This window comes from Bubalus bubalis, chromosome 17 (genome assembly GCF_019923935.1).
Source record: "Bubalus bubalis isolate 160015118507 breed Murrah chromosome 17, NDDB_SH_1, whole genome shotgun sequence".
NCBI classification, from domain to species: domain Eukaryota; kingdom Metazoa; phylum Chordata; class Mammalia; order Artiodactyla; family Bovidae; genus Bubalus; species Bubalus bubalis.
The window spans coordinates 59,326,240-59,343,479 of NC_059173.1; the positions used below are offsets into that span (position 1 = coordinate 59,326,240).

At 41.3% G+C, this 17,240-nt stretch overlaps 1 non-coding gene across 1 annotated transcript; it reads left to right on the forward strand.

Annotated features, from left to right (window-relative positions):
- The first annotated feature begins 16,828 nt into the window (after positions 1–16,828).
- On the forward strand, positions 16,829–16,900 carry TRNAC-GCA. Its single transcript has one exon. It is a non-coding gene; the product is annotated as a tRNA-Cys (tRNA).
- Positions 16,901–17,240: the final 340 nt, after the last annotated feature.

Sequence of the window (17,240 nt, forward strand, 5' to 3'; positions counted from 1 at the left end):
TGAGTTCTGGACAAAGATGTGTGCTCAGATGCTCCACCGCGTCTGACTCTTGGGAGGATAAGCAGTCTGACCTCAGGGAAGAACTTTGGGAAGAGATGTCAAAGAAGGAGTATTTAGGCAAAACTGTCCTGTGCAAGGGTGATATAACCTTCTTCTTCATCTGTCCAGGAAAACATCTTTAAAACCAACATTATTCTGGAGCTTTCTGGAGCTCAACTTACATTTTCTGGGGAATCTCCAGGTTGATACAGAAAGAGAGCAGGGGTGGACCAAGTAGTAATTTTATGACATTCGGCTCACAAAACAGATTGAGAAGAGGAAGTGGTCCAAGAAAAGAGTGTTGAACAAGTACAAACTGAGTCTTTTTTTTTTTTTTTTTTTTTTTAAGATTTACTTATTTTGTTTTTGGCTGCACTGGATCTTCATTGCTGTGCATGGGCTTTCTCTAGTTGCAGCAAGTGGGGCCTGCTCTTCGTTGTGGGGCACAGGCTTCTCTTTGTAGGTGGCTTCTCTTGTTGCAGATCATGGGTTCTAGGGCCCAAGGGCTTCAGTAGTTGCAGATCCTGAGCTCTAGAGCACAGGCTCAAGAGTTGTGGTGCACAGGCTCTGTTGCTCTGAGGCAGGTGGGATCTTCCCAGACCAGGGATCAAAACCATGTCACCCGAATTGGCAAGTGGACTCTCAACCACTAGACTACCAGGAAAGCACCACACATTTAGTCTTAAATCACTTAAAATAGCTTTTAAAAATTGTAAAGATAATTTTTAAGAGCAATTTTTGGTTGCTCTCAACAAAACTGAGAGGGAGGTACAGAGGTTTTCTACACACTGCTTTTCTCACACATGCACAGCTTTCCCCTTTATCAACTACGGTCTCCAGAATGGTATAGATTCTTACCAAAGATGAACTTAACACTGACACATCACTGTTACCCAAAGGTTATCATTTACTTTAGGGTTCACTCTTGGTATTGTCTTTCTATGCTGCTGCTGCTGCTAAGTCACTTCAGTCGTGTCTGACTCTGTGCAACCCCATAGACTGCAGCCCACCAGGCTCCCCCGTCCCTGGGATTCTCCAGGAAAGAACACTGGAGTGGGTTGCCATTTCCTTCTCCAATGCATGAAAGTGAAAAGTGAAAGTGAAGTCGCTCAGTCATGTCCAACTCTTAGTGACCCCATGGACTGCAGCCCACCAGGCTCCTCCATCCATGGGATTTTCCAGGCAAGAGTACTGGAGTGGGGTGCCATTGCTTTTTCCTGTCCTTTCTATGAGTTTGGACAAATGTGTAATGAAACATATCTATCATTATAACACCATATACAGAATTTCACTGCCTTAAAAACTGCTCTGCTCTGCCTATTCATCTCTTTCCTCCGTCTACCCTGGCAACCACTAATAATTTCAATTGTCTCCAGAGCTTTGTCTTTTCCAGAGTGTCCTGTACTTGTAATCATGCAGTATGTAGCCTTTTAGGACTGGCTTCTTTCCCTTAGGAATATGCATTTAAGGTCCTCATGTTGCTTCATGGCTTGATAGCTAATTTCTTTTTAGCACTGAAAAATATTCCATTTCCTGGATGTACCTCAGTTTGTTTATCCATTTACCTGTTGAAGGACATCTTGGTTGTTTTCAGGTTTTGGCAATTATAAATAAAGCTGCTATAAACATCCATACACAAGTGTTTTATAGACATCAAGTTTCAGCTCCTTTGAGTAAATACCGGGGAACATGATTGCCAGATCCTATAATAAGAGTATGTTTAGTTTTGTATGAAGCTGCCAAACTGTGTTCCTAAATAACTCTACCATTTTACTTTCCCACCAGCATTGTGTGAATGTCTCAATTGGTCCACATTCTTGCCAGCATTTGATGTTGTCAATGTTCTGAATATCAGCCATTCTAATGAGCTTGTAGTGGTACTTCACTGTTGTTTTAAATTGCATTTCCCTGGTGATATATAATGTAGAACATCTTTTCATATGCTTATTTACCATCTGTTTATCTTTGTTGGTGAAGTGTCTGTGAAAATCTTTGGGTCATTTTTAAATTGGGTTCTCTTGAAAGAGATGGGAATACCAGACCACCTGACCTGCCTCTTGAGAAATCTGTATGCAGGTCAGGAAGCAACAGTTAGAACTGGACATGGAACAACAGACTGGTTCCAAATAGGAAAAGGAGTACGTCAAGGCTGTAATATTGTCACCTGCTTATTTAACTTATATGCAGAGTACATCATGAGAAACGCTGGGCTGGAAGAAGCACAAGCTGGAATCAAGATTGCCAGGAGAAATATCAATAACCTTAGATATGCAGATGACACGACCCTTATGGCAGAAAGTGAAGAGGAACTCAAAAGCCTCTTGAGGAAAGTGAAAGAGGAGTGTGAAAAAGTTGGCTTAAAGCTCAACATTCAGAAAACGAAGATCATGGCATCTGGTCCCATCACGTCATGGGAAATAGAGGGGGAAACAGTGGAGACAGTGTCAGACTTTTTTGGGGGGAGCTCCAAAATCACTGCAGATGGTGATTGCAGCCATGAAATTAAAAGACGTTTACTCCTTGGAAGGAAAGTTATGACCAACCTAGATAGCATATTATCTAGATAGCATATTATCTATCTAGATAGAAAGCAGAAATATTACTTTGCCAACAAAGGTCTGTCTAGTCAAGGCTATGGTTTTTCCAGTAGTCATTATGGATATGAGAGTTGGACTGTGAAGAAAGCTGAGCGCCGAAGAATTAATGCTTTTGAACTGTGGTGTTGGAGAAGACTCTTGAGAGTCCCTTGGACTGCAAGGAGATCCAACCAGTCCATTCTGAAGGAGATCAGTCCTGGGTGTTCATTGGAAGGAATGATGCTAAAGCTGAAACTCCAGTACTTTGGCCACCTCATGCAAAGTGTTGACTCATTGGAAAAGACTCTGATGCTGGGAGGGATTGGGAGCAGGAGGAAAAGGGGTCGACAGAGAATGAGATGGCTGGATGGCATCACCGACTCAATGGACATGAGTTTGAGTGAACTCCGGGAGATGGTGATGGACAGGTAGGTGCTGCAATTCATGGGGTCACAAAGAGTCGGACATGACTGAGTGACTAAACTGACTGACCTGACTGCTACTATTGAGTTTTAATAATTCTTCGTATGTTTTAGTGGTCCAGTGATTAAGAAAGACTCCAGCACTCTAATGCAGGGAGCACAGGTTCAATCCCTGGTCGGGGAACTAAGATCCTGCATGCTGCCTGGTGCAGCAAAAAAAAAAAAAGGAATTCTTTGTGTATTTTGGATGTGTGTGTGTTAGTCACTCAGTCGTGTCTGACTCTTTGTGACCCCATGGACTATGGCCCACCAGGCTCCTCTGCCCATGGAATTCGTCAGGCAAGAATACTGGATTGGGTAGCTGTTCCCTTCCCCAGGGGATCTTCCCAACCCAGGGATCGAACTTGAGTCTCCCACACTGCAGGTGGATTCTTTCTCATCTGAGCCACAATGGAAGCCCATATTTTGGATAACACTCCTTTATCAGATGCCTTGCAAATATTTTCTTCCATTCTGTGACTTGTCTTCTCGTTTTCTTGACATTGTTTTTTGCAGAGCAAAAGTTTTAAATTTTAATGAAGTTCAATTTATTAATTATTTCCTTCATAAATCAGGTCTTTAGTGGTGAATCTCACTTAAAAAAAACAAAAACAAAAACCCATTTAGAAATTCACGCTCCCAATACAGGGGACCAGGGTTTGAACCCTGGTCAGGGAACTAGACCACACACACTGAAACCAAGACCAGGCACTGCCAAATAAATAAATAATTTAAAGAAATAAATAAAGTCCTCTTGATTAGGCAAAGTGAAAGAAGAGAAGCAGCATGCATCCATCAGAGTCCTAACAGAAAACACAATCATAAAGTCACTGAGAAGATTATAATGAAGATACTACTTACTGAGATGTGGTCAGGGTTACGGGAAATATAAGATGATGACTGAGTTTCTGGAAGCAGTTGCCAGTCATAGACCCAAAGGGGCCTTGGGAAGGGGCAGCTCCTAGATGCTAACGGAGAGGGGCTGCTGGACAGGAGTGTGGCCTTAAGTAGAGGAACCATCAGGGAGCCAGAAAGCAGGGGAGCCGTGATGTATTCTGCACAGGTCAGTGGCCAGAGGTTCAAAGAAGAGCTGGGATGGACAGTGAAACTGGACATGCACATCCTCACACAGAGTCCCAATGAAACCCCACTCTGTCCATCCATTCACTCCTTAACCCAGTCACTTCCAGCTAGAAAGTAAGAGAGAATGGTTTCAACCTAGAGACTGGTGATTCCTAATTCCTTTTGGCTCACAGACTCCAAAACGCACATAAAGGCACCTTCATAAACAAGTAGATTTTTCCTACTGGTATTCTTGCATGAAAAAAAATTGTGGCCAATATCTGAAAATTTTTTTGAAATAAATCCAGATTGAATATTTAAAATTAGAATTCAATAGGAAACTTTTGCTCAAAAGGAAATTTCAAAAGTATGTGGCTTTTTTTTTCTTTGCTTCAATAAGAATAATTTCCTTTGGAATGGTCACTGGCATGCTGAAATGTCATATTTGACATGTTCACATGTCAATTCTGACAGCTGTAAGTTATGAAATCCCTGATAACAAAGGTAGGTATTGCAGATGAAATGACAATTCCCATTTCTTGCTTTGAAAGAGAAAAAAGTCAGAATTCTCAAACAAGCTGTGAGTTGGATTCCTTTTGTACCATTTCTTTGTCCTCCAATCTCAGAGGTCATCTTTGCTTTTGTTTTTTTGGCCAATGCAGCACAACATTTGGGATCTTAGTTCCCCCACCGGAGAATGAACCCTTACCCCCTGCAGTGGAAGCGCTGTCTTACCATGGGACCGCCAGGGCAATCCCCAGGTCATCTTTTTCAAGATCTGCTCCACTGATACTACTTAGTATTTTGAACAGAGGCAACATGCAGAGCTCTGCAATGCTTCCCCATTCTAGAGGTTTCTTCCTGAGGAGAACTTGCCACCCTGGATTCCATCTGGCAGAAAAAACTTTCCCAGATCTATAGTTTCCTTAGCTGTCTACCTCCAGTCTTCACTTCCAGAGAGTAGTCTCATCCAGAGAGTAGGTAGTTTTCTAGAAAATTACCTCATAATAAGGGACTTTGATCAAGTGTGTGTGTCCCAAATTTAGACTGTTTGAAGCTGGAACCACCCTTTAAAACCTTGGGGACTTAGCCAAGTGACTTGTTTCTGTATGCCTGTTTCCTCATCAGCAGATAATAACCACCTATTTGATAAGACTGTTGTGAGGATTAGATTAATTTAGATAAACCTTTACAATAGGGGCAGCCACCATTTTGGTATTATTCTAATAGCCACATACCTTTGGAGAGTGAGTGTTAGTCACTTAGTCGTGTCTGACTCTTTACGACCCTACAGACTATAGCCCGCCAGGCTCCTCTGTCCATGAAATTCTCCAAGCAAGAATCCTGGAGTGAGGTGCCATTCTCTCCTCCAGGGGATTTTCTTAACCCAGGGTCAAACCCCAGTCTCCTGCATCGCAGGCAGATTCTTTACCACCTGAGCCCTACCTCTGGAAGGCTGTGGAAAAGCTCTTCCCTGTACTCACTCTTCATTCATTCATTCATGTGATTCTGGATATTTACTGAGATCAGCACTGTGCTCTGTGCTAGAGATACGATGATCAACTAAAACAGAATTAATCCCTGACCTCCTCGAACCCACAGTCTAGTAAGGAACGACCTATATGAATCAAAGAATAGTAACTGCAAATATAAAATTACTATTGAAGAAAGGTAGTTTTATGAGAACCAGTAACGGAGAGATATGACCCTAAAGAAGTGTGGTTTAATCTGAGACCTTAAGGCCAAGAAGGAGTTCTCTATCTTGAATTCAGTTAAGTGCTGCGAGATTTGCTTTCAGACAGCCGAGATTTTCTGTATAGCAGGGGAGAACTTCATTCTGGTTTCCTAGCAAAACTTCAGAAAAGACATAAGTTCAAGGTTCTGACATTGGATAGGTCGATGACTTTTGGGGTAGTAAACAGTTTTAACCAGAGTTTGTCTTTGACATGAATGCAAAACAGTCTACAGTGGAATGAGTCTCCGTGATGTGTAGAATTTCTTTTTTCACCAAGCCAGAAAGCTCAGAGGTGCTGCCCAGTATGGCTGGGTCTCCAACCGTTCAGTGTCTGAGCTGAAGTTTTGTTCAGCAGATAAAATTTTTACAATTTCAAAACTATAGGAAATCTCTGAACTTTTCAAAAGGATTCCCAACACAGGAATCCTCCTTTGATACTGACTTTGTACTAACAACATGCAAAACAGGACTTGGCTATGCTAAGAGGTGTCAATACTTTCATGAAGAGAAATGGTCCCCAATGTTCATAGCAGCTCTATTTACAATAGACATGACATTGAAATATCCATTGACAGAGGAACAGATAAAGAATATATGATAAATACATATATGTATACATGTATAAAGAAAGTTTGGAGAAGGCAATGGCACCCCACTCCAGTACTCTTGCCTGGAAAATCCCATGTACGGAGGAGTCTGGTAGGCTACAGTCCATGGGGTCGCTAAGAGTTGGACACGACGGAGCAACTTCACTTTCACTTTTCACTTTCATGCATTGGAGAAGGAAATGGCAACCCACTCCAGTGTTCTTGCCTGGAGAATCCCAGGGACGGGGAAGCCTGGTGGACTGCTGTCTATGGGGTCACACAGAGTTGGACACAACTGAAGCGACTTAGCAGCATAAAAAAAGTTGAGTGCTGAAGAATTGATGTTTTTGAACTGTGGCATTGGAGAAGCCTCTTGAGAGTCCCTTGGACTGCAAGGAGACCCAACCAGTCCATTCTAAAGGAAATCAGTCCTGAATATTTATTGGAAGGACCGATGCTGAAGCTGAAACTCCAATACTTTGGCTACTTGATGCGAAGAACTGACTCATTGGAAAAGACCCTGATGCCAGGAAAGATTGAAGGTGGGAGGAAAAGGGGACGACAGAGGATGAGATGGTTGGATGGCATCACCGACTCAATGGACATGAGTTTGAGTAAGCTCCAGGAATTGGTGATGGACAGGGAGGCCTGGTGTGCTGCAGTCCACGAGGTCACAAAGAGTCAGACACGACTGAGCGACTGAATTGAACTGAACTGAAACACATCTACACACACATATGTATATTCATACATACATAAAATGAAATACTACTTCAGCCATGAAAAGACTGAATAACGCCATTTGCAGTAACAGGAATGGATCTAGAGATTATCATACTTAGTGAACTAAGTCAGAGGGAGAAAGATAAATAGCATAAGCTATCACTAATGTGTGAAATCTTAAAAATCATGCAAATGAACTTATTTACAAAACAGAAACAGACACACAGATACAGAAAACAGAGTTACCAAAGGGGTAAGATTGGGGGGAGGGCAATAAATTAGTAGGAGTATGGGATTAACAGATACACACTACTATATAAAAAACTGATAAACAACAAGGACCTACTGTCTAGCACAGGGAACTATATTCAATATCTTTTAATAACCTTTAATGGAAAAGAATCTGAAAAGATGTGGATAATACACATATATATTTAAGTGATATATAAAAAGAGAGGGAGAGAGAAAGGCAATTCCTCAATGATCTGCTCAAAATACTGAAATAGATTTTAGTGATTCTGCAATGGATGAGAATATTTGACACAGCATTGCCTGAGTTTAAATTTTCCTCCAAGGCATAAATAAGCTTAACCATTTCCAAGACATATTGCTTCATTAAAGTCCTTTGTCTGGTAACAGATAAAACTACAGCAAGCAGTTTTCTAGGATGGCTGAAGACAACATTCTTTGTGTTGAAGCAAATCCAATTTTGGTGAAATTTTAATGTTTTTCAACTGAGCCTGTCCCTTAGGCAAAAAAGCAGACTGGGTGATAAACTGTCAGGATGGATGGACCACTTCGGCTCTGTGTTTTCCTACTTCCATAGGTAAGCATCTTGCCACACATGACGCCTTCTGACTTCTGTTTTGTGTGCAAGCTCAGTCATTTCAGTCGTGCCTGACTCTTTGCAACCCTCTGGACGATAGCCTGACAGTCTCTTCTCTCCATGGGATTCTCCAGGCAAGAATACTAGAGTGGGTTGCCGTGCTCTCCTCCAGCGGATCTTCCCATCCCAGGGATTGAATCGGCATTTTCTGCATTGCAGGAGGATTCTTTACCACTGAGCCACTGGGGGAGCCCCAACTTTCGTGTTCATTGATACAAACAAACTGAACTATATATATGGTGATATTTCCTAGCCTAAGTTGGTTTCAAGGTATAGATAGATAGATAATAGATATTCATAGTCAATGACATGAAACATTTGCAATTCATATTAAAGGAAGGCCTGATAAATATTATCACTGGTCAATGATGACAGTTATAAACGACCAAACAGTACTTTGCTTTACAGGTTTTCTTTTTACTTTAGTGTGAAATAAATGTTTTAGTTAAAAAAAAAGCTATGCAAAAAGTTTTGCTCCCATAACTATAACTTTAAATATTGGAGAAGACATAAAAGAAAAATGTTTTTTCCCACAGGTTGGATCTTCAGTCAAAAAGCTCAGACTAACCTGCACTTTAAACCCCACCTGGGTAGTGTTTAATCTTACAGTACTAACCTCTCTCTGGTTTCTTTTCCTCTATGTTTAATTTCTATTTCACCTTTACAGTACTTTATGTATTAGACGCAACTGTCTGAAGTGAGATACAGCATCATCTTAATAATTCAGAGCAGCAATTTATAAACTATGGTACAAATGTCACCGAAGCCCAGTGAGAAACCGCCTCACTTTCCCACCCTGGCCCAGCCTTTGCACTGTCAGTCCTTCTGCACCTCCTCCCCTCTCCTCAGACTTCTTTTAACCCCAATAAGTTTCTCAAGAGTTGTGTTTGTGGGTTTTTTTTTTTTTTTTTTGGTATATCAGGAATGATCATGTGTGTGCATGTCTCAGAGAATATTCTCATCTCCTGGCAAGGTTTTTCGATCTATGTAGGATCTGAGAAGCCTTAGGGGATTCAGAGATGTCCTTTAAAGGGGTCTGGAGCCAAAACCTCCCCATTCATTACTCTATTTGGAGTTGCATGTATCACAATTCTTTTCTTCCTATGACTATTTCTTCCTAACTTCACTCTTATTTTTCTAGAAGACTCGTTACTTTGGACCATCCAGTCATCATCACTTTTTCTTGTATTCTTTTTCTTTCCTCATTCTATATCCTTATCCACTTAAGTTTCTGAGTTTGCAGCCTCCCAGTTAATGGCACCCCACTCCAGTACTCTTGCCTGGAAAATCCCATGGATGGAGGAGCCTGGTAGGCTGCAGTCCATGGGGTCGCTAAGAGTCGGACACGACTGAGTGACTTCACTTTCACTTTTCACTTTCACGCTTTGGAGAAGGAAATGGCAACCCACTCCAGTGTTCTTGCCTGGAGAATCCCAGGGATGGGGGAGCCTGGTGGGCTGCAGTCCATGGGGTCGCACAGAGTCGGACATGACTGAAGTGACTTAGCAGCAGCAGCAGTTACCCTAAATGTGGCCTTGTATGGAGCGTCCTTCACTTCATGTCCCCAGCAGGGGTCAGCCTAGTTCCTTCCCAGAGAGCCATATAGTTCAATTACCCATGATCAAGTTCAAAAGTTCCAGTTTCCACATAACATTATAAATACCTAAGAGTCAACATTCACATTGTACTCTTCTCTATTCTTATTTAATACTGGCTAGTGCTTTAAGCCTTTTTTGAAGCTAGTACTTTTATTTCAGAATTGTATTTATTTTTGCTATAATTCCTACAGGAAAGGCCAAATCATGCCTTAAGTATATTAGAGTAAAATTACTGCACTTTTCTCTTTTTCTTCAATTCATGCTTTATTCTAATAAACTGGGAATTTTTTTTATATGAATGAATGAATGAATTAGCTGTGTTGAGTCTTAGTTGCAGCACATGGGATCTTCAATTTTGTTGTGGCATGCAAACTCTTAGTTACAGCACATGGGATCTAGTTCCCTGGCCAGAGATTGAACCATTGGGAGCATGGAGTCTTAGTCACTGGACCACCAGCGAAGTCCTACTGGAGAATTTTGTATGTATGTATTTGAAGCACTTAGCATCTAAACAATATAACAAAAATATAATTGAATTAGGATATATTTTGTTTAATCAAGCATTCTCTTTAAAATTCTTTTCTTTAAAATTATTCACTTTCTTTAAAATTATTTATGCCATTAAAAATGCATTGAGTTTATTATCTAAATAAAAAAGAATTAGGAAAAATTAGCAACATAATAGCTAGTTATGAAAACATAATAAAATACCAATTAAAGTAATTGTTAGAGTTGAGCTCAGGGAACAACTTGATTTAAACAGAAGTATCACACCGATGATTCTATCAATACCTTTTCATTCTTGCTTCATTAAATTAGATCATTCCCACAAGCATCAAACATGCTGTTGTTTTTCTCCTCTTAAAACATAAGCTTTTTTTGAGCCTTCTTCTCCAGCCATTATCCTGATTTTCTGCTCTTTGAAATAAAACTACAACTGAGTTGGTTGTATTTTCTGTCGTTCTCTCCTTTCATTCTGCCTTAAGTCCATTCAAGTCAGGCTTTCCCCAACACTCCTCTGAACTTGGCTTGTCCAGGTCACCAGTGACCTTGATGTTGCTAACTTCAATGGTCAAGTCCTGGTTCTCATCCTGCGTGACCTAGGAGCAGCATTTGACAATCAGGCTTCTTACTTCAAACGTTTTCTTCACTTGCTCCCAGGATGCCACAAGACCTGATGTTCCTGCTACCTTGCTGATCCTTCATTGTCAGTCTCTTTTCCTAGATTCCCTGCCTCTTTCTCTGGATGCTGCAGTCCCATAGCTCTGTCTGTTGCATAATCTTCTGGCCTATAACTTCATTCATTTCCTAGATTATCTCTTCCAGATCTATGGCTTTAAATTCCATCTGTTCCCTAACGAATCAAGTTCCCCTGCTGATGACTGAGATTAATGACGATAGCTTACACCCAGAAGAGTTAGTTCACTCTCTCACCTACCAGGAGTCAGAAGGAGCCAGAAGGACCCAGTCCATAGCTGATGTGGCAGATCCATGAAGTCATCAGGGACTCAGGCTACTGTTAATTTTCTGCTCCGTCATCCTAGCATGGGGCTTATATTCTCAGGTCCACCTCGTGATTTGAGATGGCTAAGTTAGCTTTAGACATCATCTACACACATCAGGAGGAAGGAAAAGAGAAAGGGGAGCTACCCAGCAGACCAGTTCTTCTAAAGATTCTTTTTTGGAAGCCCCACCCCCCAACACATATATACATTTGCAAGTTTGTCTCAGTTCAATGGCTAGATTCAGTCATGTGCTTACCTCTCGCTACAAGGGAAACTGGTAGTTGTGGCCTTTATCCCACGTAGCAGTATGCTCAGCTAAAATTGAAGTTCTGTACTAAGGAGGAAGAAAAGAAAGAATATTTGATAAGCACCTAGTAATCTCTGCTGGGCTTCCCGGGTGGCTCGGTGGTAAAGAATCTGCCAACAATTCAGGAGACACGGGAGACGTGGGTTCGATCCCTGGGTCAGGAAGATCCCCTGGAGGAGGAAATGGCAACACTCCAGTGTTCTTGCCTGGAGAATCCCATGGACAGGGGAGCCTAGGGGGCCACAAAGAGCTGGACATGATTGAGCATGCAACAACAATCTCTGCTATAATATCAATATGTTGAAGGGTCCCATGTAAATATCTCCCACCCTGTACTCTTCTCTGAGCCTCAAGACTTACTTGTTAGCTCTGCTTAAATTTCTATGTAGCAACTCAACATGAGCAAAGTATTCCCTTTACAATGTAGTCTCAGGCATGAATGCCTGGTTGGGATGAGTTGAGGAAAGGAGGAATGAGAAAGAAAAGAGCATGAATATGGAGAATCCTTTCAAGGAATTTTGGTATTAAAAGGAGCAGAGGGGAAATAATTGCAGTAATGAAGTCCTCAAGAAGATAAAAGTGGGAATTCTCTGATGGTCCTGTGATTAGGACTCTGAACTCTCACTGCTGAGGGCTTGGGTTTGATCCCTGATGGGAGAATTGCCACATAGAATGGCCGAAAAAATAAAATAAAATAAAGAAGGCAGGGTGGATGAAATGCAGCATGTAAGTGAGGAGACTGGCTTTTGATGGAAACAAGAGTTTACAGATCCAGCTTTTAGTCAAGACAGCTCACCAAATTGAAGCTTTGATAACCTACCCTGCACCAAATAAATGGCAATAATATGTCAAACCTAAAGAGAGAAAACAATCAATATAAATCCTGGTTTAAAAAAAAAACAAGACAAACATTTCCTAGGTGGAGATAGAGCAGGTATGTCAAAGCAAGTAGGCTGAAGCCACAGACTTTATAGGAAATCCAGAAAGTGCAGAGCTCTGGCCAGAGGCATAGCGGACACTAAAACTGCTCCATGAGAAATCAGATTCAACTTTATAGCTTAAAAACTCCCTTCTCAGAAGTGAGAAAATATAAAAAAAAGTTATATATTTATATTAAGTAAAAATACTGAAAAAGATAAAAACTCTAGATAACTTCTACTTGGAAAGGTGGCTTTTATAAAGCTACAGAACTAGGGAGATGGGGGTACCCACATACAATTAAAAAATTGAGCCAAGCTGCCTAATTGCCCTGTGACCAGATCTGCAGAATCTATAATATTACCTTGGGTCAGGAATTCCAAGTTACTACTATAAGACTTGGCTTTTGATCAAGGGTCTGCTGACAGAGAGGGGTGAGCTCATGGTTGAAGGCATGGGGAAGGATAGAAAAATGTTAAAAGCTTTCAAATGCTTCAGCATGCAACTGTAACCTCAAATTCCAAAACATGTGGGTGGGTTTAACACTGAGAAAGAAGGCCAACAAAATCAACAATTAGAATGTGAGTTGACTACAGATAAAATCAGTTTCATCTCTGGAGTAGTTTGATAAGATTTTAATATAAATATGATTGAAATGATCAAAGATTTAAAGGCATAGCTTTTACCAAAAAGAACAAGAGATTGTGGAATAAAAATGAACAAAGATGAAACATGAAGGAGATGATCAAAAATTTGTACATGAAAAATACAGTTGTTGAATCCAAAAGGGAGGGGATATATGTATAGATATGGCTGATTCATTTTGCTGTACTGTACCAGCTAAGACAACATTGTAAAGCAACTATACTCCAATGAAAATTAATAAAAAATACAGTCATTGGAGTACAAATGTATTCGATTCAAATTCCAATACAGTCAAAGGGAAAATTAGTGACTTGCGAGACTGTCAAAAGGAATAGCCCAGAACTCAGGAAAGGGAGCCAAGAGAGAGGACAAGTTTATGGACAGAGGTAAGATGGTGTGTTTGGTGGTCGGAGACCAGGCCAGTCTTTTTGTATGACTTTTATTTTCTCAGTAAAATTAGAGGTGAGGTATTCAGCCTTGGAGAAGGAAATGGCAACCCACTCCGGTACTCTTGCCTGCAAAATCCCATGGACAGAAAAGCCTGGTAGGCTACAGTCCCTGGGGTCGCAAAGAGTCAGACATGACTGAGCGACTTCACTTTCCCTTTCACTTTCATTTAGCTGAGGCAGAGGAGGATGTGCTGAATGTCAGAAGAGAAAGCGTAGCAAGTGACAGTCCTTGTAGAGATTGGGGAGTAAATTAAGGAAATATGGAAGGATTGCCAGGAAGTACTAGTGGTCCTCTCCAGCCTGTGAGGAGTTTTAGGAGACCCCCTAAAAAGATCTGTTGCCAATGGGACAAATTCTGGACAAAGGGCAAGAAGTAAATCAAGTGGAAAGACAAATGTTAGGAATACACTGAATTCATTCTGATTATTTATTTTCATACTTTTCATTGAGTGAAAAGGTGGATTCTGTCTATAAAAAGCCAGATTTTCAAATGAAAGTATAGAGAAAAGTGGAAATAGGTGACCTAAGAGGAAAGAAGAGCAAAGAGAGGGAAAAAAGAAGAAAGCAATAGAGATAAGTCACAGTCACGTGTAGCAGAAGCAGGTATAGTGACACGCTGCTGCTGCTGCTAAATCACTTCAGTCGTGTCCGACTCTGTGCAACCCCATAGACGGCAGCCCACCAGGCTCCCCCGACCCTGGGATCCTCCAGGAAAGAACACTGGAGTGGGCTGCCATTTCCTTCTCCAATGCATGAAAGTGAAAAGTGAAAGTGAAGTCGCTCAGTCATGTCCAACTCTTAGTGACCCCATGGACTGCAGCCCACCAGGCTCCTCCATCCATGGGATTTTCCAGGCAAGAGTACTGGAGTGGGGTGCCATTGCCTTCTCCGAGTGACATGCTATTATACATGAAATAGACAACCAACAAAGATAACCAAAAAGGACCTACTGTATAGCACCAGGAACCAGCCTCAACATTTTGTAATCATTTATAAGGGAAAAGAATCTGAAAAAGAATGTATGTGTGTATGTGTGTATATATTCATATATATATACACATCTATATATGAATTGGGCTTCCCTGGTGGCTCAGACAGTAAAAAAATCTGCCTGCAATGTGTGAGACCTGGATTTGATCCCTGGGTCAGGAAGATCCCCTGGAAAAGGGGATCACTACCCATTGCAGTATCCTTGCCTGGAGAATTCCATCGACTGAGGAACCTGGCAGGCTACAGTCCATGGGGTCACAAAGAGCTGGACATGACTGAGTGGCTAACACTTTCATTCCATGGGATGGATAGATGTACTACTACATAACAAATCTCTGTGCTGTACACCTGAAATTCCAACACTCTATATCAATTATACATCACTTGTTACCCATGGTTGTTAACAAGCATCATAGAGATTGAAAGAAGTAATTCATGGACTTGTTGGCTATCTTAAGAATTACACTAATCATTTCCTTGTTTTGATAATCATTTTCTTTTACTTGTTGGTTATTAATATACCTAAGGATATCCACAAAGCACAAAGTAACTTCATTAGTTCATATTCGTATGAAGCATAGCTTTTCTTACACATTGAAAGTGGAAGCTATTTCATTCTTTAATAGAACACACATTTCTTTTGGTCAGGAGTTTAAAATTCACATTTCTAGCAGTCCCTTTCCAGTGAAAATGTAAGTACTGTTCTTGCTTCATATCATTTTAGTCATTATCTTCCACTTATCCTTTCTGTCTTCTGTTTCACATTGAAGACCTGTGAAATTTGTGATGTTTATTCTTTTGCCATATGGTGTCATATGAAAATAAATTCTTAATATGTTTTTCTCTCAAATACTTGTATTATTTATATTAAAGGTGGGAAGTTGCTGGCACTTTCTACGAAGTTATATTAAGCACTTGCCTAGAGTTTGGCGTTGTTATGGTTTGACCATTGTCAGCCTCCCTATACATTTGTTTAAGAAGGAAGGTCCTGGAACTTCCTTGGTGGCCCAGTGGATAGGACTTTGAGCTCCCAAAGCAGGGAGCCCAGGTTTGATACCTGGTTGGGGAACTAGATCCCATATGCTGCCACTAAGTGTTCTCATGCGGCAACTTAAAGACCCCACATGTCACAACCAAGACCCACTGCAGCCAAATTAATAAAATAAACATGAAAAAAAGAAGGAAGGTCCTTTTCTGCTCAGGAAGATGGATGGGACCTTTGATGTACTGGTGGAGACATGTATCAAACTTCAGACCTACAGGAGCCTGGAAAGGCGGTGAATGAATCTACATAAGGATACAAGATGTCTCTGCTGAACAGGCAGGAGAGAGGGGAAGAAAATTGTGGGGATTGCAGCTGCCATGTGATGTGGGGCTGAGGAAACACTGAGGTGTGTTATGTACAGTAAATTCTCTTAGCTGCTCCTTGAGAACACCTGTGAAGATCTACATTTTTCTTCAAGGCTCTTAGAGTTGAATTTGTACATATTTCAGATCTGTCACTGTGGGTCCTAGGAGCACAGCAATCTGATATTTGTATTATGCTGCTGCTGTTGCTGTTAAGTCGCTTCAGTCGTGTCCGACTCTGTGCGACCCCAGAGATGGCAGCCCACCAGGCTCCCCCGTCCCTGGGATTCTCCAGGCAAGAACACTGGAGTGGGTTGCCATTTCCTTCTCCAAAATTTAATTAAACACATATTTATATACGGCCCTCTTCTAGGTGCTTACGTAAGGAAAAAAAATGTGTTTTGATGACAATGCAGAAACGTTCAGAACCTGCACACTAAGGGGTTAATTTTAAAGACTGACTGAACAGAATATGGACCAATTTTTAAAGATTATCTAGAAACTGCTAAAACTTTGTTAGTAGTCTTGAAAACTAGACGAATGAGCTTCTCTGGAAAAGTAATCAGTATCATATATGTTACAGACTATGGGCTTTAGTTTAGAAATTTATTCACAAAGATTCTTAGTTTTTCTGGAAATGAGATAGTAGCATTGTTTCAGCCGTTTTCCTGAAGTGTCTATATGGTTGGCTTTACCACCCTGTTCGCTAGGAAGAGTTGGCCTGTAGTTCTCCCAAGTTAGCAGAATCGGTGAAATTTAGTACAAAGCTGTCATTTTTTCCAGTTAACCAATTTTGCTGTCAAGTGAGTGACTGCTGATTGGCTCCACCACAGATTTATGATTTCCAGCCTCAACTGGGTCTTCAGTGCTGCTAGGCAGTCATTCCTGTGGCAGAGACCATGGATGAGTTCTGCAAAATAATCCCTTATCTTCATCTATAACTGGAGCTAGAAAACAAGAGTCCTCTATTTCCCAGAGTCCTTTGCTGCTAAGAGGGGCTTCCCTGGTGGCTCAGAGGATAAAGCGTCTGCCTGCAATGCAGGAGACCCAGGTTCGATCCCTGGGTTGGGAGGATCCCCTGGAGAAGGAAATGGCAACCTACTCCAGTATTCTTGCCTGGAGAATCCCATGGACAGAGGAGCCTGGCAGGCTACAGTCCAAGGGGTTACAAAGAGTCGGACACGACTGAGCAACTTCACTTTCACTTTTCACTTTTGCTGCTAAGAGGTGGCCACATAGCACCGTTTTGGCCAGTGAAGTAAAGGGTTTCCCTCTACAAACAAAGGAAATGCTCTCGGGGACAATTTTTTTCCTTCAGACCATCTTTCCCTCCTTTCTTTTTTCAGCATTGAACTTGTATGGGATGCCTGGAAGTGCAGCAGCCGTCTTTTGACCATGAGGTAATAATCATG